We start from the raw sequence: 24,268 nt of genomic DNA, 5'->3' as shown, positions 1-24,268 counted from the left end.
TGCAAATGCTATTTCCTAGCAAGGAAGTGTCGCATTTACATTCATTTGAAGTTATGCCAGATATAAGTGACACATCGCAATGAGTATTATATCTTACCATGAAACCAAGAAATGAAATGCGATATCGGGATTTAGGAAGCATTAGAACTCTACTGCTTCGATACGTAGACATCTGGGTACGCTATTTCCTAGCAAGGAAGTGTCGCATTTATATTCTTTTGAAGTGAGTACGAGGTATACATGACACTTCGCAATGAATATTATTTCTTATCATCGAACATAGAAATGAAATGCGATTTCGCGTTTAAAGAAGCGTTAGAACTCTATATCTACGATACGTAGAAATCTGGAAACGCTACTTCCTAGCAAGAAAGTGTCGCATTTACATTCTTTTGAAGTGAATACGAGGCATACATGAAACTTCACAATGAATATTGTGTCTTACCACGAAACATAGAAATGTGATGTGATATCGCGATTTATAGTAGAATTAGAACTCTATTGCTACGATACCTAGACAATACGCAAACGCTATTTCCTAGCATGGATGTTTCGCGTTTAGATTCTTTTCAAGTGAAGACGAGGTATACAAGAAACTTCGCAATGAATATTATATCTTATCATGAAACGTAGAAATGAGATGCGATATCGTGTTTTAGGAAGCATTAGAACTCTATTGCATCGATACGTAGACATCTGCAAACGCTATTTCCTAGCATGTAAGTGTCGCATTTACATTCTTTTGAAGTGAATACGAGGTATACAGGACACTTCGCAATGAATATTATATCTTATCATGAAACATAGAAGTGAGATGCGATATCGCGTTTTAGGATGCATTAGAACAGTATTGCTACGATACGTAGACATCTGCAAACAGTATTTCCTAGCAAGGAAGTGTCGCATTTACATTCTTTTGAAGTGAATACGAGGTATACATGACACTTCGCAATGAATATTATATCTTATCTTGAAACATAGTAGTGGGATGCGATGTCGCGTTTTAAGAAGCATTAGAACTCTATTGCTACGATACGTAGACATCTGCAAACGCTATTTCCGAGCATGCAAGTGTCGCATTTACATTCTTTTGAAGTGAATACGAGGTATACATAACACTCCACAATGAATATTATATCTTATCATGAAACATAGAAATGAAATGCGACATCTTATTTTAAGAAGCATTAGTACTCTATTGCTGTGATACGTAGACATCTGCAAACGCTATTTCCTAGCATGGAAGTGTCGCACTTACATTCCATTGAAGTGAATACGAGGTATGCATGACACTTCGCAATGAATATTATATCTTATCACGAAACATAGAAATGAAATGCGACATCTCGTTTTAAGAAGCATTAGAACTCTATTGCTACGATACGTAGACATCTGCAAACGCTATTTCCTAGCATGTAAGTGTCGCATTTACATTCTTTTGAAGTGAATACGAGGTATACATGACACTTCGCAATGAATATTATATCTTATCATGAAACATAGAAGTGAGATGCGATATCGCGTTTTAGGAAGCATTAGAACAGTATTGCTACGATACGTAGACATCTGCAAACAGTATTTCCTAGCAAGGAAGTGTCGCATTTACATTCTTTTGAAGTGAATACGAGGTATACATTACACTCCACATTGAATATTATATCTTATTACGAAACATAGAAATGAAATGCGACATCTCGTTTTAAGAAGCATTAGTACTCTATCGCTGTGATACGTAGACATCTGCAAACGCTATTTCCTAGCATGGAAGTGTCGCATTTACATTCATTTGATGTGAATACGAGGTATACATGACACTTCGCAATTAATATTGTACCTGTTCATGAAACATAGAAATGAGATGCGACATCGCGTTTTGAGAAGCATTAGAGCCCTATTGCTTCGATTCGTGGACATCTGCAAACACTACTTCCTAGCAGCGAGGTGTCGCTGTTACATTCTTTTGAAGTGAATACGAGGTATACATGACACTTCGCAATGAATATTATATCTTATCATGAAACATACAAGTGAGATGCGATATCGCGTTTTAAGAAGCATTAGAAATCTATTGCTACGATACGTAGACATCTGCAAACAATATTTCGTCGCAAGGAAGTGTCGCATTTACATTCTTTTGAAGTGAATACGAGGTATATCTGACACTTCGCAATGAATATTATATCTTATCATGAAACATAGGAGTGAGATGCGATATCGCGTTTTAGGAAGCATTAGAACGCTATTGCTACTATACGTAGACATCTGCAAAGGCTATTTCCTAGCATGGAAGTGTCGCATTTACATTCTTTTGAAGTGAATACGAGGTATACATAACACTCCACAATGAATATTATATCTTATTACGAAAGATAGAAATGAAATGCGGTATCTCGTTCTAAGAAGCATTAGAAATCTCTTGCTACGATACGTAGACACCTGCAAACTCTATTACCTAGCATGTAAGTGTCGCATTTACATTCATTTGAAGTGAATACGAGGTATACATGACACTTCGCAATGAATATTATATCTTATCACGAAACATAGAAATGAAATGCGACATCTCGTTTTAAGAAGCATTAAAACTCTATTGCTACGATACGTAGACATCTGCAAACGCTATTTCCTAGCATGGAAGTGTCGCATTTACATTCTTTTGAAGTGAATACGAGGTATACATGACACTTCGCAATGCATATTATATCTTATCACGAAACATAGGTATGAAATGCGACATCTCGTTTCAAGAAGCAATAGAACTCTATTGCTACGATGCGTAGACATCTGCAAACGCTATTTCCTAGCATGTAAGTGTCGCATTTACATTCTTTTGAAGTGAATACGAGGTATACATGACACTTCGCAATGAATATTATATCTTATCATGAAACATAGAAGTGAGATGCGATATCGCGTTTTAGGAAGCATCAGAACCCTATTGCTACGATACGTAGACATCTGCAAACGCTATTTCCGAGCATGCAAGTGTCGCATTTACATTCTTTTGAAGTGAATACGAGGTATACATAACACTCCACAATGAATATTATATCTCATCACGAAACATAGAAATGAAATGCGACATCTCGTTTTAAGAAGCATTAGAACTCTATTGCTACGATACGTAGACATCTGCAAACGCTATTTCCTAGCATGGAAGTGTCGCATTTACATTCTTTTGAAGTGAATACGAGGTATACATGACACTTCGCATTGAATATTATATCTTATCTTGAAACATAGAAGTGAGATGCGATGTCGCGTTTTAATAAGCATTAGAACACTATTGCCACGATACGTAGACATCTGCAAACAATATTTCCTAGCAAGGAAGTGTCGCATTTACATTCGTTTGAGGTGAATACGAGGTATACATAACACTCCACAATGAATATTATATCTTATTACGAAACATAGAAATGAAATGCGACATCTCGTTTTAAGAAGCATTAGTACTCTATTGCTGTGATACGTAGACATCTGCAAACGCTATTTCCGAGCATGCAAGTGTCGCATTTACATTCTTTTGAAGTGGATACGAGGTATACATAACACTCCACAATGAATATTATATCTTATCATGAAACATAGAAATGAAATGCGACATCTCATTTTAAGAAGCATTAGTACTCTATTGCTGTGATACGTAGACATCTGCAAACGCTATTTCCTAGCATGGAAGTGTCGCACTTACATTCCATTGAAGTGAATACGAGGTATGCATGACACTTCGCAATGAATATTATATCTTATCACGAAACATAGAAATGAAATGCGACATCTCGTTTTAAGAAGCATTAGAACTCTATTGCTACGATACGTAGACATCTGCAAACGCTATTTCCTAGCATGTAAGTGTCGCATTTACATTCTTTTGAAGTGAATACGAGGTATACATGACACTTCGCAATGAATATTATATCTTATCATGAAACATAGAAGTGAGATGCGATATCGCGTTTTAGGAAGCATTAGAACAGTATTGCTACGATACGTAGACATCTGCAAACAATATTTCCTAGCAAGGAAGTGTCGCATTTACATTCGTTTGAGGTGAATACGAGGTATACATAACACTCCACAATGAATATTATTTCTTACTACGAAACATAGAAATGAAATGCGACATCTCGTTTTAAGAAGCATTAGTACTCTATTGCTGTGATACGTAGACATCTGCAAACGCTATTTCCTAGCATGGAAGTGCCGCATTTACATTCATTTGAAGTGAATACGAGGTATACATGACACTTCGCAATTAATATTATACCTGTTCATGAAACATAGAAATGAGATGCGACATTTCGTTTTGAGAAGCATTAGAGCCCTATTGCTTCGATTCGTGGACATCTGCAAACACTACTTCCTAGCAGCGAAGTGTCGCAGTTACATTCTTTTGAAGTGAATACGAGGTATACATGACACTTCACAATGAATTTTATATCTTATCATGAAACATAGATGTGAGATGCGATATCGCGTCTTAAGAAGCATTAGAACTCTATTGCTACGATACGTAGACATCTGCAAACGCTATTTCCTAGCATGCAAGTGTCGCATTTACATTCTTTTGAAGTGAATACGAGGTATACATTACACTCCACAATGAATATTATATCTTATTACGAAACATAGAAATGAAATGCGACATCTCGTTTTAAGAAGCATTAGTACTCTATTGCTGTGATACGTAGACATCTGCAAACGCTATTTCCGAGCATGCAAGTGTCGCATTTACATTCTTTTGAAGTGGATACGAGGTATACATAACACTCCACAATGAATATTATATCTTATCATGAAACATAGAAATGAAATGCGACATCTCATTTTAAGAAGCATTAGTACTCTATTGCTGTGATACGTAGACATCTGCAAACGCTATTTCCTAGCATGGAAGTGTCGCACTTACATTCCATTGAAGTGAATACGAGGTATGCATGACACTTCGCAATGAATATTATATCTTATCACGAAACATAGAAATGAAATGCGACATCTCGTTTTAAGAAGCATTAGAACTCTATTGCTACGATACGTAGACATCTGCAAACGCTATTTCCTAGCATGTAAGTGTCGCATTTACATTCTTTTGAAGTGAATACGAGGTATACATGACACTTCGCAATGAATATTATATCTTATCATGAAACATAGAAGTGAGATGCGATATCGCGTTTTAGGAAGCATTAGAACAGTATTGCTACGATACGTAGACATCTGCAAACAATATTTCCTAGCAAGGAAGTGTCGCATTTACATTCGTTTGAGGTGAATACGAGGTATACATAACACTCCACAATGAATATTATTTCTTATCACGAAACATAGAAATGAAATGCGACATCTCGTTTTAAGAAGCATTAGAACTCTATTGCTACGATACGTAGACTTCTGCAAACGCTATATCCTAGCATGTAAGTGTCGCATTTACATTCTTTTGAAGTGAATACGAGGTATACATGACACTTCGCAATGAATATTATATCTTATCTTGAAACATAGAAGTGAGATGCGATATCGCGTTTTAAGAAGCATTAGAACTCTATTGCTACGATACGTAGACATCTGCAAACGCTATTTCCTAGCATGCAAGTGTCGCATTTACATTCTTTTGAAGTGAATACGAGGTATACATTACACTCCACAATGAATATTATATCTTATTACGAAACATAGAAATGAAATGCGACATCTCGTTTTAAGAAGCATTAGTACTCTATTGCTGTGATACGTAGACATCTGCAAACGCTATTTCCTAGCATGGAAGTGTCGCACTTACATTCACTTGAAGTGAATACGAGGTATACATGACACTTCGCAATGAATATTATATCTTATCTTGAAACATAGAAGTGAGATGCGATATCGCGTTATAGGAAGCATTAGAACTCTATTGCTACGATACGTAGACATCTGCAAAGGCTATTTCCAAGCATGGAAGTGTCGCATTTACATTCTTTTGAAGTGAATACGAGGTATACATAACACTCCACAATGAATATTATATCTTATTACGAAACATAGAAATGTAATGCGGTATCTCGTTTTAAGAAGCATTAGAACTCTCTTGCTACGATACGTAGACACCTGCAAACTCTATTACCTGGCATGGAAATGTCGCATTTACATTCCATTGAAGTAAATACGATGTATACGTAACACTTCGCAATGGATATTCTATCTTATCATGAAACATAGTAATGAGATGCGACATCTCGTTTTAACAAGTATTAGAACTCTATTCTTTCGATACGTGGTCATCTGGAAACGCTATTTCCTAGCAAGGAAGTGTCGCATTTACATTCTTTTGAAGTGAACACGAGATATACATGACACCTCGCAATGAATATTATATCTTATCATGAAACATAGAAGTGAGATGCGATATCGCGTTTTAAGAAGTATTAGAATTCTATTCTTTCGATACGTAGACATCTGGAAACACTATTCCCAAGCATGGAAGTGTCGCACTTACATTCATTAGAAGTGAATACGAGGTATACATGACACTTCGCAATGAATATTATATCTTATCTTGAAACATAGAAGTGAGATGCGATATCGCGTTTTAAGAAGCATTAGAACCCTATTGCTACGATACGTAGACATCTGCAAACGCTATTTCCTAGCATGCAAGTGTCGCATTTACATTCTTTTGAAGTGAATACGAGGTATACATTACACACCACAATGAATATTATATCTTATTACGAAACATAGAAATGAAATGCGACATCTCGTTTTAAGAAGCATTAGTACTCTATTGCTGTGATACGTAGACATCTGCAAACGCTATTTCCTAGCATGGAAGTGCCGCATTTACATTCATTTGAAGTGAATACGAGGTATACATGACACTTCGCAATTAATATTATACCTGTTCATGAAACATAGAAATGAGATGCGACATTTCGTTTTGAGAAGCATTAGAGCCCTATTGCTTCGATTCGTGGACATCTGCAAACACTACTTCCTAGCAGCGAAGTGTCGCAGTTACATTCTTTTGAAGTGAATACGAGGTATACATGACACTTCACAATGAATTTTATATCTTATCATGAAACATAGAAGTGAGATGCGATATCGCGTCTTAAGAAGCATTAGAACTCTATTGCTACGATACGTAGACATCTGCAAACGCTATTTCCTAGCATGAAAGTGTCGCATTTACATTCTTTTGAAGTGAATACGAGGTATACATTACACTCCACAATGAATATTATATCTTATTACGAAACATAGAAATGAAATGCGACATCTCGTTTTAAGAAGCATTAGTACTCTATTGCTGTGATACGTAGACATCTGCAAACGCTATTTCCGAGCATGCAAGTGTCGCATTTACATTCTTTTGAAGTGGATACGAGGTATACATAACACTCCACAATGAATATTATATCTTATCATGAAACATAGAAATGAAATGCGACATCTCATTTTAAGAAGCATTAGTACTCTATTGCTGTGATACGTAGACATCTGCAAACGCTATTTCCTAGCATGGAAGTGTCGCACTTACATTCATTTGAAGTGAATACGAGGTATACATGACACTTCGCAATGAATATTATATCTTATCTTGAAACATAGAAGTGAGATGCGATATCGCGTTATAGGAAGCATTAGAACTCTATTGCTACGATACGTAGACATCTGCAAAGGCTATTTCCAAGCATGGAAGTGTCGCATTTACATTCTTTTGAAGTGAATACGAGGTATACATAACACTCCACAATGAATATTATATCTTATTACGAAACATAGAAATGTAATGCGGTATCTCGTTTTAAGAAGCATTAGAACTCTCTTGCTACGATACGTAGAGACCTGCAAACTCTATTACCTAGCATGGAAATGTCGCATTTACATTCCATTGAAGTAAATACGATGTATACGTAACACTTCGCAATGGATATTATATCTTATCATGAAACATAGTAATGAGATGCGACATCTCGTTTTAACAAGTATTAGAACTCTATTCTTTCGATACGTGGTCATCTGGAAACGATATTTCCTAGCAAGGAAGTGTCGCATTTACATTCTTTTGAAGTGAACACGAGATATACATGACACCTCGCAATGAATATTATATCTTATCATGAAACATAGAAGTGAGATGCGATATCGCGTTTTAAGAAGTATTAGAATTCTATTCTTTCGATACGTAGACATCTGGAAACACTATTCCCAAGCATGGAAGTGTCGCACTTACATTCACTAGAAGTGAATACGAGGTATACATGACACTTCGCAATGAATATTATATCTTATCTTGAAACATAGAAGTGAGATGCGATATCGCGTTTTAAGAAGCATTAGAACCCTATTGCTACGATACGTAGACATCTGCAAACGCTATTTCCTAGCATGCAAGTGTCGCATTTACATTCTTTTGAAGTGAATACGAGGTATACATTACACACCACAATGAATATTATATCTTATTACGAAACATAGAAATGAAATGCGACATCTCGTTTTAAGAAGCATTAGTACTCTATTGCTGTGATACGTAGACATCTGCAAACGCTATTTCCTAGCATGGAAGTGCCGCATTTACATTCATTTGAAGTGAATACGAGGTATACATGACACTTCGCAATTAATATTATACCTGTTCATGAAACATAGAAATGAGATGCGACATTTCGTTTTGAGAAGCATTAGAGCCCTATTGCTTCGATTCGTGGACATCTGCAAACACTACTTCCTAGCAGCGAAGTGTCGCAGTTACATTCTTTTGAAGTGAATACGAGGTATACATGACACTTCACAATGAATTTTATATCTTATCATGAAACATAGAAGTGAGATGCGATATCGCGTCTTAAGAAGCATTAGAACTCTATTGCTACGATACGTAGACATCTGCAAACGCTATTTCCTAGCATGCAAGTGTCGCATTTACATTCTTTTGAAGTGAATACGAGGTATACATTACACTCCACAATGAATATTATATCTTATTACGAAACATAGAAATGAAATGCGACATCTCGTTTTAAGAAGCATTAGTATTCTATTGCTGTGATACGTAGACATCTGCAAACGCTATTTCCGAGCATGCAAGTGTCGCATTTACATTCTTTTGAAGTGGATACGAGGTATACATAACACTCCACAATGAATATTATATCTTATCATGAAACATAGAAATGAAATGCGACATCTCATTTTAAGAAGCATTAGTACTCTATTGCTGTGATACGTAGACATCTGCAAACGCTATTTCCTAGCATGGAAGTGTCGCACTTACATTCCATTGAAGTGAATACGAGGTATGCATGACACTTCGCAATGAATATTATATCTTATCACGAAACATAGAAATGAAATGCGACATCTCGTTTTAAGAAGCATTAGAACTCTATTGCTACGATACGTAGACATCTGCAAACGCTATTTCCTAGCATGTAAGTGTCGCATTTACATTCTTTTCAAGTGAATACGAGGTATACATGACACTTCGCAATGAATGTTATATCTTATCATGAAACATAGAAGTGAGATGCGATATCGCGTTTTAGGAAGCATTAGAACAGTATTGCTCCGATACGTAGACATCTGCAAACAGTATTTCCTAGCAAGGAAGTGTCGCATTTACATTCTTTTGAAGTGAATACGAGGTATACATGACACTTCGCAATGAATATTATATCTTATCATGAAACATAGAAATGAAATGCGGTATCTCGTTTTAAGAAGCATTAGAACTCTATTGCTACGATACGTAGACATCTGCAAACGCTATTTCCTAGCATGCAAGTGTCGCATTTACATTCTTTTGAAGTGAATACGAGGTATACATTACACTCCACATTGAATATTATATCTTATTACGAAACATAGAAATGAAATGCGACATCTCGTTTTAAGAAGCATTAGTACTCTATCGCTGTGATACGTAGACATCTGCAAACGCTATTTCCTAGCATGGAAGTGTCGCACTTACATTCATTTGAAGTGAATACGAGGTATACATGACACTTCGCAATGAATATTATATCTTATCTTGAAACATAGAAGTGAGATGCGATATCGCGTTATAGGAAGCATTAGAACTCTATTGCTACGATACGTAGACATCTGCAAAGGCTATTTCCAAGCATGGAAGTGTCGCATTTACATTCTTTTGAAGTGAATACGAGGTATACATAACACTCCACAATGAATATTATATCTTATTACGAAACATAGAAATGTAATGCGGTATCTCGTTTTAAGAAGCATTAGAACTCTATTGCTACGATACGTAGACTTCTGCAAACGCTATATCCTAGCATGTAAGTGTCGCATTTACATTCCATTGAAGTAAATACGATGTATACGTAACACTTCGCAATGGATATTATATCTTATCATGAAACATAGTAATGAGATGCGACATCTCGTTTTAACAAGTATTAGAACTCTATTCTTTCGATACGTAGACATCTGCAAACGCTATTTCCTAGCATGGAAGTGTCGCATTTACATTCTTTTGAAGTGAATACGAGGTATACATGACACTTCGCAATGCATATTATATCTTATCACGAAACATAGGTATGAAATGCGACATCTCGTTTCAAGAAGCATTAGAACTCTATTGCTACGATGCGTAGACATCTGCAAACGCTATTTCCTAGCATGTAAGTGTCGCATTTACATTCTTTTGAAGTGAACACGAGGTATACATGACACTTCGCAATGAATATTATATCTTATCATGAAACATAGAAGTGAGATGCGATATCGCGTTTTAGGAAGCATTAGAACCCTATTGCTACGATACGTAGACATCTGCAAACGCTATTTCCGAGCATGCAAGTGTCGCATTTACATTCTTTTGAAGTGAATACGAGGTATACATAACACTCCACAATGAATATTATATCTCATCACGAAACATAGAAATGAAATGCGACATCTCGTTTTAAGAAGCATTAGAACTCTATTGCTACGATACGTAGACATCTGCAAACGCTATTTCCTAGCATGGAAGTGTCGCATTTACATTCTTTTGAAGTGAATACGAGGTATACATGACACTTCGCATTGAATATTATATCTTATCTTGAAACATAGAAGTGAGATGCGATGTCGCGTTTTAATAAGCATTAGAACACTATTGCCACGATACGTAGACATCTGCAAACGCTATTTCCTAGCATGCAAGTGTCGCATTTACATTCTTTTGAAGTGAATACGAGGTAAACATTACACTCCACAATGAATATTATATCTTATTACGAAACATAGAAATGAAATGCGACATCTCGTTTTAAGAAGCATTAGTGCTCTATTGCTGTGATACGTAGATACCTGCAAACGCTATTTCCTAGCATGGAAGTGTCGCACTTACATTCATTTGAAGTGAATACGAGGTATACATGACACTTCGCAATGAATATTATATCTTATCTTGAAACATAGAAGTGAGATGCGATATCGCGTTATAGGAAGCATTAGAACTCTATTGCTACGATACGTAGACATCTGCAAAGGCTATTTCCAAGCATGGAAGTGTCGCATTTACATTCTTTTGAAGTGAATACGAGGTATACATAACACTCCACAATGAATATTATATCTTATTACGAAACATAGAAATGTAATGCGGTATCTCGTTTTAAGAAGCATTAGAACTCTCTTGCTACGATACGTAGACACCTGCAAACTCTATTACCTAGCATGGAAATGTCGCATTTACATTCCATTGAAGTAAATACGATGTATACGTAACACTTCGCAATGGATATTATATCTTATCATGAAACATAGTAATGAGATGCGACATCTCGTTTTAACAAGTATTAGAACTCTATTCTTTCGATACGTGGTCATCTGGAAACGCTATTTCCTAGCAAGGAAGTGTCGCATTTACATTCTTTTGAAGTGAACACGAGATATACATGACACCTCGCAATGAATATTATATCTTATCATGAAACATAGAAGTGAGATGCGATATCGCGTTTTAAGAAGTATTAGAATTCTATTCTTTCGATACGTAGACATCTGGAAACACTATTCCAAGCATGGAAGTGTCGCACTTACATTCATTAGAAGTGACTACGAGGTATACATGACACTTCGCAATGAATATTATATCTTATCTTGAAACATAGAAGTGAGATGCGATATCGCGTTTTAAGAAGCATTAGAACCCTATTGCTACGATACGTAGACATCTGCAAACGCTATTTCCGAGCATGCAAGTGTCGCATTTACATTCTTTTGAAGTGAATACGAGGTATACATAACACTCCACAATGAATATTATATCTCATCACGAAACATAGAAATGAAATGCGACATCTCGTTTTAAGAAGCATTATAACTCTATTGCTACGATACGTAGACATCTGCAAACGCTATTTCCTAGCATGGAAGTGTCGCATTTACATTCTTTTGAAGTGAATACGAGGTATACATGACACTTCGCATTGAATATTATATCTTATCTTGAAACATAGAAGTGAGATGCGATGTCGCGTTTTAATAAGCATTAGAACACTATTGCCACGATACGTAGACATCTGCAAACAATATTTCCTAGCAAGGAAGTGTCGCATTTACATTCGTTTGAGGTGAATACGAGGTATACATAACACTCCACAATGAATATTATTTCTTATCACGAAACATAGAAATGAAATGCGACATCTCATTTTAAGAAGCATTAGAACTCTATTGCTACGATACGTAGACTTCTGCAAACGCTATATCCTAGCATGTAAGTGTCGCATTTACATTCTTTTGAAGTGAATACGAGGTATACATGACACTTCGCAATGAATATTATATCTTATCTTGAAACATAGAAGTGAGATGCAATATCGCGTTTTAAGAAGCATTAGAACTCTATTGCTACGATACGTAGACATCTGCAAACGCTATTTCCTAGCATGCAAGTGTCGCATTTACATTCTTTTGAAGTGAATACGAGGTATACATTACACTCCACAATGAATATTATATCTTATTACGAAACATAGAAATGAAATGCGACATCTCGTTTTAAGAAGCATTAGTGCTCTATTGCTGTGATACGTAGACATCTGCAAACGCTATTTCCTAGCATGGAAGTGTCGCACTTACATTCATTTGAAGTGAATACGAGGTATACATGACACTTCGCAATGAATATTATATCTTATCTTGAAACATAGAAGTGAGATGCGATATCGCGTTATAGGAAGCATTAGAACTCTATTGCTACGATACGTAGACATCTGCAAAGGCTATTTCCAAGCATGGAAGTGTCGCATTTACATTCTTTTGAAGTGAATACGAGGTATACATAACACTCCACAATGAATATTATATCTTATTACGAAACATAGAAATGCAATGCGGTATCTCGTTTTAAGAAGCATTAGAACTCTCTTGCTACGATACGTAGACACCTGCAAACTCTATTACCTAGCATGGAAATGTCGCATTTACATTCCATTGAAGTAAATACGATGTATACGTAACACTTCGCAATGGATATTATATCTTATCATGAAACATAGTAATGAGATGCGACATCTCGTTTTAACAAGTATTAGAACTCTATTCTTTCGATACGTGGTCATCTGGAAACGCTATTTCCTAGCAAGGAAGTGTCGCATTTACATTCTTTTGAAGTGAACACGAGATATACATGACACCTCGCAATGAATATTATATCTTATCATGAAACATAGAAGTGAGATGCGATATCGCGTTTTAAGAAGCATTAGAACTCTATTGCTACGATACGTAGACTTCTGCAAACGCTATATCCTAGCATGTAAGTGTCACATTTACATTCTTTTGAAGTGAATACGAGGTATACATGACACTTCGCAATGAATATTATATCTTATCTTGAAACATAGAAGTGAGATGCGATATCGCGTTTTAAGAAGCATTAGAACTCTATTGCTACGATACGTAGACATCTGCAAACGCTATTTCCTAGCATGCAAGTGTCGCATTTACATTCTTTTGAAGTGAATACGAGGTATACATTACACTCCACAATGAATATTATATCTTATTACGAAACATAGAAATGAAATGCGACATCTCGTTTTAAGAAGCATTAGTACTCTATTGCTGTGATACGTAGACATCTGCAAACGCTATTTCCTAGCATGCAAGTGTCGCATTTACATTCTTTTGAAGTGCATACGAGGTATACATGACACTTCGCAATTAATATTATACCTGATCATGAAACATAGAAATGAGATGCGACATCGCGTTTTGAGATGCATTAGAGCCCTATTGCTTCGATTCGTGGACATCTGCAAACACTACTTCCTAGCAGCGAAGTGTCGCATTTACATTCCATTGAAATGAATACGAGGTATACATGACACCTCCCAATGAATATTATATCTTATCACGAAACATAGAAGTGAGATGCGATATCGCGTTCTAAGACGCATTAGAACTCTATTGCTACGATACGTAGACATCTGCAAAGGCTATTTCCTAGCATGGAAGGGTCGCATTTACATTCTTTTGAAGTGAATACGAGGTATACATAACACTCCACAATGAATATTATATCTTATTACGAAACATAGAAATGAAATGCGGCATCTCGTTTTAAGACGCATTAGAACTCTCTTGCTACGATACGTAGACACCTGCAAACTCTAGTACCTAGCATGGAAATGTCGCATTTACATTCCATTGAAGTGAATACGATGTATACGTAACACTTTGCAATGGATATTATATCTTATCATGAATCACAGTAATGAGATGCGACATCTCGTTTTAACAAGTATTAGACCTCTATTCTTTCGATACGTGGTCATCTGGAAACGCTATTTCCTAGCATAGAAGTGTCGCATTTACATTCTCTTGAAGTGAATACGAAATATACATGACACTTCGCAATAAATATTATACCTTAGCATGAAACATAGAAGTGAGATGCGATATCGCGTTTTAAGAAGCATTAGAACTCTATTGCTACTATACGTAAACATCTGTAAACGCCATTTCCTAGCATGGAAGTGTCGCATTTACATTCTTGTGATGTGAGTACGAGGTACAGGTGACACTTCGCAATGAATATTATATCTTATCATGAAACATAGAAGTGAGGTGCGATATCGCGCTTTAAGAAGCATTAGGACTCTATCGCTACGATACGTAGACATCTGCAAACGCTATTTCCTAGCATGGACGTTTCGCATTTACATTCTTTTGAAGTGAATACGAGCTATACATGACTCTTCGCAATGAATACAATATCTTATTATGAAACATAGGAATGAGTTGCGATATCGCGTTTTGAGAAGAATTAGAAATATATTACTGCGATACGTAGACATCTGCAAACGCTATTTCCTAGCACGGAACTGTCTCACTTACATCCTTTTGAAGTGAATACGAGGTATACGTAACACTTCGCAATGGATATTATATCTTATCATGAAACATAGTAATGAGATGCGACATCTCGTTTTAAGAAGTATTAGAATTCTATTCTTTCAATACGTGGTCATCTGGAAACGCTATTTCCTAGCAAGGAAGTGTCGCATTTACATTCTTTTGAAGTGAATACGAGGTATACATGACACTTCGCAATGAATATTATATCTTATCATGAAACATAGAAGTGAGATGCAATTTCGCGTTTTAAGAAGCATTAGAACTCTATCGCTACGATACGTAGACATCTGTAAACGCTATTTCCTAGCTTGGAAGTTTCGCATTTACATTCTTTTGAAGTGAATACGTGGTATACATGACGCTTCGCAATGAATATTATATCTTATCATGAAACATAGGAATGAGTTGCGATATCGCGTTTTGAGAAGCATTAGAGCTCTATTGCTACGATACGTAGACATCTGCAAACAATAATTCCTAGCAAGAAAGTGTCGCATTTACATTCTTCTGAAGTGAATACGAGGTATACATGGCACTTCGCAATGTATATTATATCTTATCATGAAACATAGAAGTGAGATGCAATTTCGCGTTTTAAGAAGCATTGGAACTCTATCGCTACGATACGTAGACATCTGTAAACGCTATTTCCTAGCTTGGAAGTTTCGCATTTACATTCTTTTGAAGTGAATACGTGGTATACATGACGCTTCGCAATGAATATTATATCTTATCATGAAACATAGGAATGAGTTGCGATATCGTGATTTAAGAAGCACTAGAACTCCATTGCTACGATACGTAGACATCTGCAAACAATATTTCCTAGCAAGGAAGTGACGCACTTACATCCTTCTGAAGTGAATACGAGGTATACCTAACACTCCACAATGAATATTACATCTTATTACGAAACATAGAAATGAAATGCGACATCTCGTGTTTAGAAGTATTAGTCCTCTATTGCTACGATACGTAGACATCTGCAAACAATATTTCCTAGCAAGGAAATGACGCACATACATCCTTTTGAAGTGAATACGAGATATACATGACACTTTGCAATGAATATTATATCTTATCATGAAACATAGGAATGAGTTGCGATATCGCGTTTTAAAAAGCATTAGAACTCTATTGCTACGATACGTAGACATCTGCAAACGCTATTTCCTGGCATGGAAATTTCGCATTTACATTCTTTTGAAGTGAAAACGAGATGTACATGACACTTCGCAATGAATATTATATCTTACCATGAAACATAGGAATGTGTTGGGATATCGCGTTTTGAGAAGCATTAGAACTCTATTGCTACGATACGTAGACATCTGCAAACGCTATTTCCTAGCATGGAAGTTTCGCATTTACATTCTTTTGAAGTGAATACGAGATATACATGAAACATCGGAATCAATATTATATCTTATCATGAAACATAGGAATGTGTTGCGATATCGCGTTTTGAGAAGCATTAGAACTCTATTGCTTCGATACGTAGACATCTGCAAACGCTACTTCCTGGGAAGGAAGTGCCGCTTTTACATTCTTGTGATCTGAGTACGAGGTATACGTGACACTTCGCAATGAATATTATATCTTATCAAGAAACATAGAAGTGAGATGCGATTTCGCTTTATAAGAAGCATTAGAACTCTATCGCTACGATACGTAGACATCTGCAAACGCTAATTCCTAGCATGGAAGTTTCGCATTTACATTCTTTTGAAGTGAATACGAGGTATACATGACGCTTCGCAATGAATATTATATCTTATCATGAAACATAGAAGTGAGATGCGATATCGCGTTTTAAGAAGCATTAGAACTCTATTGCAACGATACGTAGACATCTGCAAACGCTATTTCCTAGCAAGGGATTGTCGCATTTACATTCTTTTGAAGTGAATACGAGGTATACATAACATTACACAATGAATATTATATCTTATCTTGAAACATAGGAATGGGTTGCGATATCGCGTTTTGAGAAGCATTAGAACTCTATTGCTGCGATACGTAGACATCTGCAAACGCTATTTCCTAGCATGGAAGTTTCGCATTTACATTCTTTTGAAGTGAATACGAGATATACATGACACATCGGAATGAATTTTATATCTTATCATGAAACATAGGAATGAGTTGCGGTATCGCGTTTTGAGAACCATTAGAACACCATTGCTTCGATACGTAGACATCTGCAAGCGCTACTTCCTAGCTAGGAAAGTGCCGGTTTTACATTATTCTGAAGTGAATACGACATAAACATGACACTTCGCAATGAATATTATACCTTATCACGAAACATAGAAATGAGATTCGATATCGTGATTTAAGAAGCACTAGAACTCTATTGCTACGATACGTAGACATCTGCAAACAATATTTCCTAGCAAGGAAGTGTCGCACTTAAATCCTTTTGATGTGAATCCGAGATATACATGACTCTTCGCAATGAATATTATATCTTATCATGAAACATAGAAATGAATTGCGATATCGCGATTTAAGAAGCATTAGAACTCTATTGCTTCGATACGTAGACATCTGGAAACGCTATTTCCTAGCAAGGTAGTGCCGCATTTACATTCTTTCGAAGTTAATACGAGGTATACATGACACTTCGCAATGAATATTATATCTTATCATGAAGCATAGGAATGAGATGCGATATCGCGTTTCGAGAAGCATTAGGACTCTACTGCTACGATACGTAGACATCTGCAAACGCTATTTCCTAGGAGGGAAGTGTCGTATTTACATTCATTTGAGGTGTATGCGAGGTATACATGGCACTTCGCAATTAATATTATATCTTATCATGAAACATAGAAATGAGATACGGTTTCGCGTCTTAAGAAGCATTAGAACTCTATTGCATCGGTACGTAGACATCTGCAAACGCTATTTCCTAGGAATGAAGTATCGTATTTACATTCATTTGAAGTGTAGACGAGATATACATAGCACTGCTCAATGAATATTATATCTTATCATGAAACATAGAAATGAGATGCGATATCGCGTTTTAAGAAACATTAGAACTCTGTTGCTTCGATACGTAGACATCTGGAAACGTAATTTCCTAGAAAGGAAGTGTCGCATTTACTTTCTCTTGAGAGGAATACGATGTATACATGACACTTCGCAATGAATATTATATCTTATGTTGAAACATAAAAATGAGATGCGATATGGCGATTCAAGAAGTATTAGAACTCTACTTCTTCGATACGTAGATATCTGCAAACCTTATTTCCTAGCAAGGAAGTGTCGCATTTACATTCTTTTGAAGTGAATACGAGGTATCACGTCCAGCGAAACTATTTTCCGTTGCTCCGGAGGCTTTACGACACGAGCCTATTTTTCGGTAGTTCGGTCCGCGGGAACGCGTTAAGACCGTGTCCGACAATTTCGGCTGACGCGACACTAGCGAAAACACTCGCGATAATAAGGGAATGACCCTACCTTCCGATGACTTCTCTCTCGATTTGTACGTAGAAACGGCGTGGAGGATCGTTGGCTGGGATCGTAGCGGATTTCATTCTGTTGGCTGGTACGGAAATCTCGATCAGTCGCCAGCGAAGAGGAGGACGGCGGTCGGAATTCAGCGATGATGCTGAATGTGGCAGAATCGGCATGATGCGTCGTGGTGTCTGGATCGGAATCGTCGACGGTCGCTTCGGAAAGCGGCGTCTGGGCTGGTGCGATGGCAGGTCGCTGGTATACGAGGACTCTCGGAACGCCCCCCAAATATTCACGCACATGTGATCGTATGAAATTCTTCCTACTCGCACGTCGCGTTCTTCGCAAACCGGAAGCACGATTCATTCACCAGGTTCTTCTGTACTTTCGACTAAGATCTGAAGGATAGGCGGCGGTCTCAACGTCACAAAGCCGATTTCTATACTCCTTCAATTTGATGAAGAGCAACCCCAGTTGTATGGAAGAACCCGTGGAAGAATTCGTAGTTAAATGTAATGTTAAATGTAGAACTAGTATTGTAAACACTTGATAAAATTAATGGATGTGGAAATAGTAGACTTGGTAAAAGAACTTGTACTTGGATATAGTAAAAGTAAAAATAAAGTATATTCTAGGTTTAAAGTATACAAGAACTGGAATTATTCTAAGACTAAGACTAAGTTAAAATGGAAATAGAAATACGATGCCTGAACCCCACATTGAGGTGGCTAACGATCTAGAACTAGAGGTTTCGACTACTCGGTAGGAGATTTTGAGTCAAAGTGTGTGCTCTGGAGACGCGTCTCTGACCTCCTCGGTTCGCGGGGCGCTACGGTCGCGGAGGCTCGTGGTAGGGAGATCGCTGTCCCGCGAGTGGGGACTCGCGGCTCGTGGTGGGGCTAGCGGAGTATGCCGCTGGCTGGACGCATCTTACTTAGTGTAAATTAGATCTAGGAATTCTTATATATGCATCATGATATGGTATGTACGTCCTAGCTTAGAAGTAATATATAGGTTCTAGCAGATCCTGTTCCCGGAATTGGAAAAGGCCCCATTCAGGTGATGGGCGGCGGCTACGTCTTCCTGCAGGACGGAATCCTCGGTGCGAGGGAGATAGGGCTGCCCGTCCTTGGTGCGGGCGAGACAGGTATACTCGGTGGTGCGAGTGATACACTGGTGCCCGGTACGAGCGAGACAGGTATACTCGGCGGTGCGAGTGAGGCAGCGGAACTCGGTGTGAGTGAGCGCCTGCAGGTATGCGCGCGAGAACACTTCCAGTTGCTGGTTCTGCAGGCGAGTTTGGCTGGTTGCATGCGCCCTGGGTTTGATGCTGGGGGGTGCGAGGAGGTTCCTTTCTAGGAAATTACGTTCCCAGATATCTACGTATCGAAGCAATAGAGTTCTAATTCTTCTTAAAATGCGATATCGCATCTCATTTCTATGTATCATGAGAAGATATAATATTCATTGCGAAGTGTCATGTATACATCGTATTCACTTCAAAAGTACGTAAAAGCGACACTGCCTTGCTAGGAAGTAGAGTTTGCAGATGTCTACGTATCGAAGCAGTGGTGTTCCAATTCTTCTTATAACGTGATATCGCATCACATTTCTATGTTTCATGATAAGATATAATATTCATTGCGAAGTGTCGTGTATACTTCGTATTCACTTCAAAAGATTGTAAGTGCGACACCTTCCTTGCTATTAAGTAGCGTTTGCAGATTTTTACTTATCGCAGCAATAGTGTTCTTATTCTTTTTAACACGCGTCATCGCAGCTCACTTCTATGTTTCATTATAAGATATAATAATCATTGCGAAGTGTCATGCATACCTCGTATTCGCATCAAAAGAAAGTAGATGCGACAGTTCCTTTCGACGGAACAGCATTCGCAGATGTCTACCTATCGAAGCAGTGAAGTTCTAGTGCTGCTTAGAACGCGATATCGCAACTCATCTCTATGTTTCATGATAAGATATAATATTCATTCCGAAGTGTCATGAATACCTCGTATTCAAATCAAAAGAATGTAAATGCGACACTTCGTTTCTAGGCAATAGCGCTTCCAGATGCCTACGTATCGAAGCAATAGAGTTCTAATGCTTCTTAAAACGAGATATCGCATCGCATTTCTATGTCCCATGATAGGGTATAATATTCATTGCGAAGAGTCATGTATACCTCGTATTCACCTCAAAGAATGTAAATGCGACACTTCCATGCTAGGAAAAAGCGTTTGCAGATGTCTACGTATCGTAGCAATAGAGTTCTAGTGCTTCTTTAATCGCGATATCGCATCTCATTTCTATGTTTGATGATAAGATATAATATTCATTGCGAAGTTTCACTTATACCTCGCATACACTTCAATTGAATGTAAATGCGACACTTCCTTTCTATAGGAAATAGCGTTTACAGATGTCTACGTATCGAAGCAATAGAGTTCTAATGTTTCTTAAAACGGGATACCGCATCCCACTTCTATGTTTCATGATAAGATATAATATCCATTGCGAAGTGCCATGTTCACCTCGTATGCACATCAAAAGAATGTAGATGCGACACTTCCGTGCCATTAAATAGCGATTGCGGATGTATATGTATTGTAACAATAGAGTTCTAATGCTTCTTAAAACGCGATAGCGCATCTCATGTCTATGTCTCATGATAAGATATAATATTCATTGCGAAGTGTCATGTATACCTCGTATTCGCTTCAAAAGAATGTAAAGATGACACTTCCATGCTAGGAAATAGCGTTTGCAGATGTCTACGTATCGTATCAATAGAGTTCTAATGCTTCTCAAAACGCGATATCGGATCTCACTGCCATGTTTCATGATACGGTATAATTTTCATTGCGAAGTGTAACGTATACCTCGTAGTCACTTCAAAAGAATGTAAATGTGACACTTCCTTGCTAGGAATTAGTGTTTGCAGATCTCCACGTATCGAAGCAATAGAGTTCTATTGCTTCTTAAAACGGGTTATCGCATCTCATTTCTATGTTTCATGATAAGATATAATATTCATTGCGAAGTGTCATGTATACCTCGTACTCACTTCCAAAGAATGTGAATGCGACACTTCCTGGCTAGGAAATAGCGTTTGCAGATGTCTACGTACCAAAACAATAGATTTCTAGTGCTTCTTAAAACGAGATGTCGCATCTCGCATCTATGTTTCATGATAAGATATAATATTCATTGCGAAGTGTCATGTATGCCACTTATTCACTTAAAAAGAATGTAAATGCGACACTTCCTTCCTAGGAAATAGCGTTTGCAGATGTCTACGTATCGTAGCAATGGAGTTCTAATGCTCCTTAAATCGCGATATCGTATCTCATTTCTATCTTTCGTGATAAGTTATAATATTCATTGCGAAGTGTCATGTATACCTCGTATTCACTTCAAAAGAATGTAAAGGCGACACTTCCATGCTAGGATATCGCGTTTGCAGAAGTTTCCGCATCGAAACATTAGGTTTCTAGTGCTTCTTAAAACGCGATATCGCATCTCACTTCTATGATTCATGATAAGATATAATGTTCATTGCGAAGTGTAATGTATACCTCGTACTCACTTCCAAAGAATGTGAATGCGACACTTCCTTGCTAGGAAATAGCGTATCCAGATGTCTACGTATCAAAACAATAGATTTCTAGTACTTCTTAAAATGAGATGTCGCATCACACTTCTATGTTTCATGATAAGACTTAATATTCATTGCGAAGTGTCATGTATACCTCGTATTCACTTCAAAAGAATGAAAATGCGACACTTGCTTGCTAGGAAATAGCGTTTGCAGATGTCTACGTATCACAGCAATAGGGTACTAATGCTTCTCAAAACGTGATGTCGTATTTCATTTCTATGTTTCGTAATAAGATATAATATTCATTGTGTAATGTTATGTATACCTCGTATTCACTTCAATGGAATGTTATTGCGACATTTCCATGCTAGGAAATAGAGTTTGCAGATGTCTACGTATATCAGCAGTAGAGTTCTAATGCTTCTCAAAACGCGATATAGCACCTCATTCCTATGTTTCATGATAAGATATAATATTCATTGCGAAGTGTCATGTATTCCTCGTATTCACTTCAGAAGAATGTAAATGCGCCACTTCCTTGCTAGGAAATAGCGTTTGCAGATGTCTACGTATCGTAGCAATGGAGTGCTAATGCTTCTCAAAACGTGGTATCGCATCCCATTTCTATGTTTCATGATAAAATATAATATACATTGGGAAGTTTTATGTATTCCTCGTCTACACTTCAATGTAATGTAAATGTGACACTTCCATGCTAGGAAATGGCGTTTGCAGATGTCTACGTATCGTAGCAATAGAGTTCTAATGCTTCTTAAAACGCGATATCGCATCTCACTTCTGTGTTTCATGATAAGATATAATATTCATTGCGATGTGTCATGTATACCTCGCATACACTTCAAAAGAATGTAAATGCGACACTTCCTTGCTATTAAATAGCGTTTGCAGATGTCTCCGTATCGACGCAATAGAGTTCTAATGCTTCTTAAACCGCGATATCGCATCTCATTTCTATGTTTCATGATTAGATATAATGTTCACTCTGGAGTGTTATGTATGCATCGTATTCACTTGAAAAGAATGAAAATGCAACATTTCCTTGCTAGGAAATAGCGTTTGTAGATGTCTACGTATCGTAGCAATAGAGTTCTAATGCTTCTTAAATCGGGATATCGCATCTCATTTCTATGCTTCATGATAAGATATAATATTCATTGCGAAGTGTCATGTATACCTCGTATTCACTCCAAACGAATGACAATGAGACACTTCCTTGCTAGGAAATAGCGTTTGCAGATATCTCCACAGGTGGCAATAGGGATCTAATGCTTCTTAAAACGCGATATCGCATCTCACTTCTATGATTCATGATAAGATATAATATTCATTGCGAAGTGTCATGTATACCTCGTATTCACTTCAAAGGAATGTAAATGCGACTATTCCTTGCTAGGAAATAGCGTTTGCAGATGCCTATGTATCGTAGCAATGGAGTTCTAATGCTGCTTAGATCGCGATATCGCATCTCATCTCTATGTTTCGTGATAAGTTATAATATTCATTCCGAAGTGTCATGTACACCTCGAATTCACTTCAAAGGAATCTAAATGCGACATTGCCATGCTAGGAAATAGCCCTTGCAGATATCTCCGCATTGAGGCAATAGAGTCCTAATGCTTCTTAAAACGAGATGTCGCATTTCATTTCTATGTTTCGTGATAAGATATAATATTCATTGCGAAGTGTCATGCATACCTCCTATTCACTCCAAACGAATGTAAATGCGACACTTCCTTGCTAGGGCATAGCATTTGCAGATGCCTACGTATCGTAGCAATAGATTTCTAATGCTTCTTAGATCGCGATA

The sequence above is a fragment of the Xylocopa sonorina genome, unplaced genomic scaffold (assembly GCF_050948175.1).
Source record: "Xylocopa sonorina isolate GNS202 unplaced genomic scaffold, iyXylSono1_principal scaffold0052, whole genome shotgun sequence".
NCBI lineage: Eukaryota > Metazoa > Arthropoda > Insecta > Hymenoptera > Apidae > Xylocopa > Xylocopa sonorina.
This window is presented reverse-complemented; position numbering follows the sequence as displayed.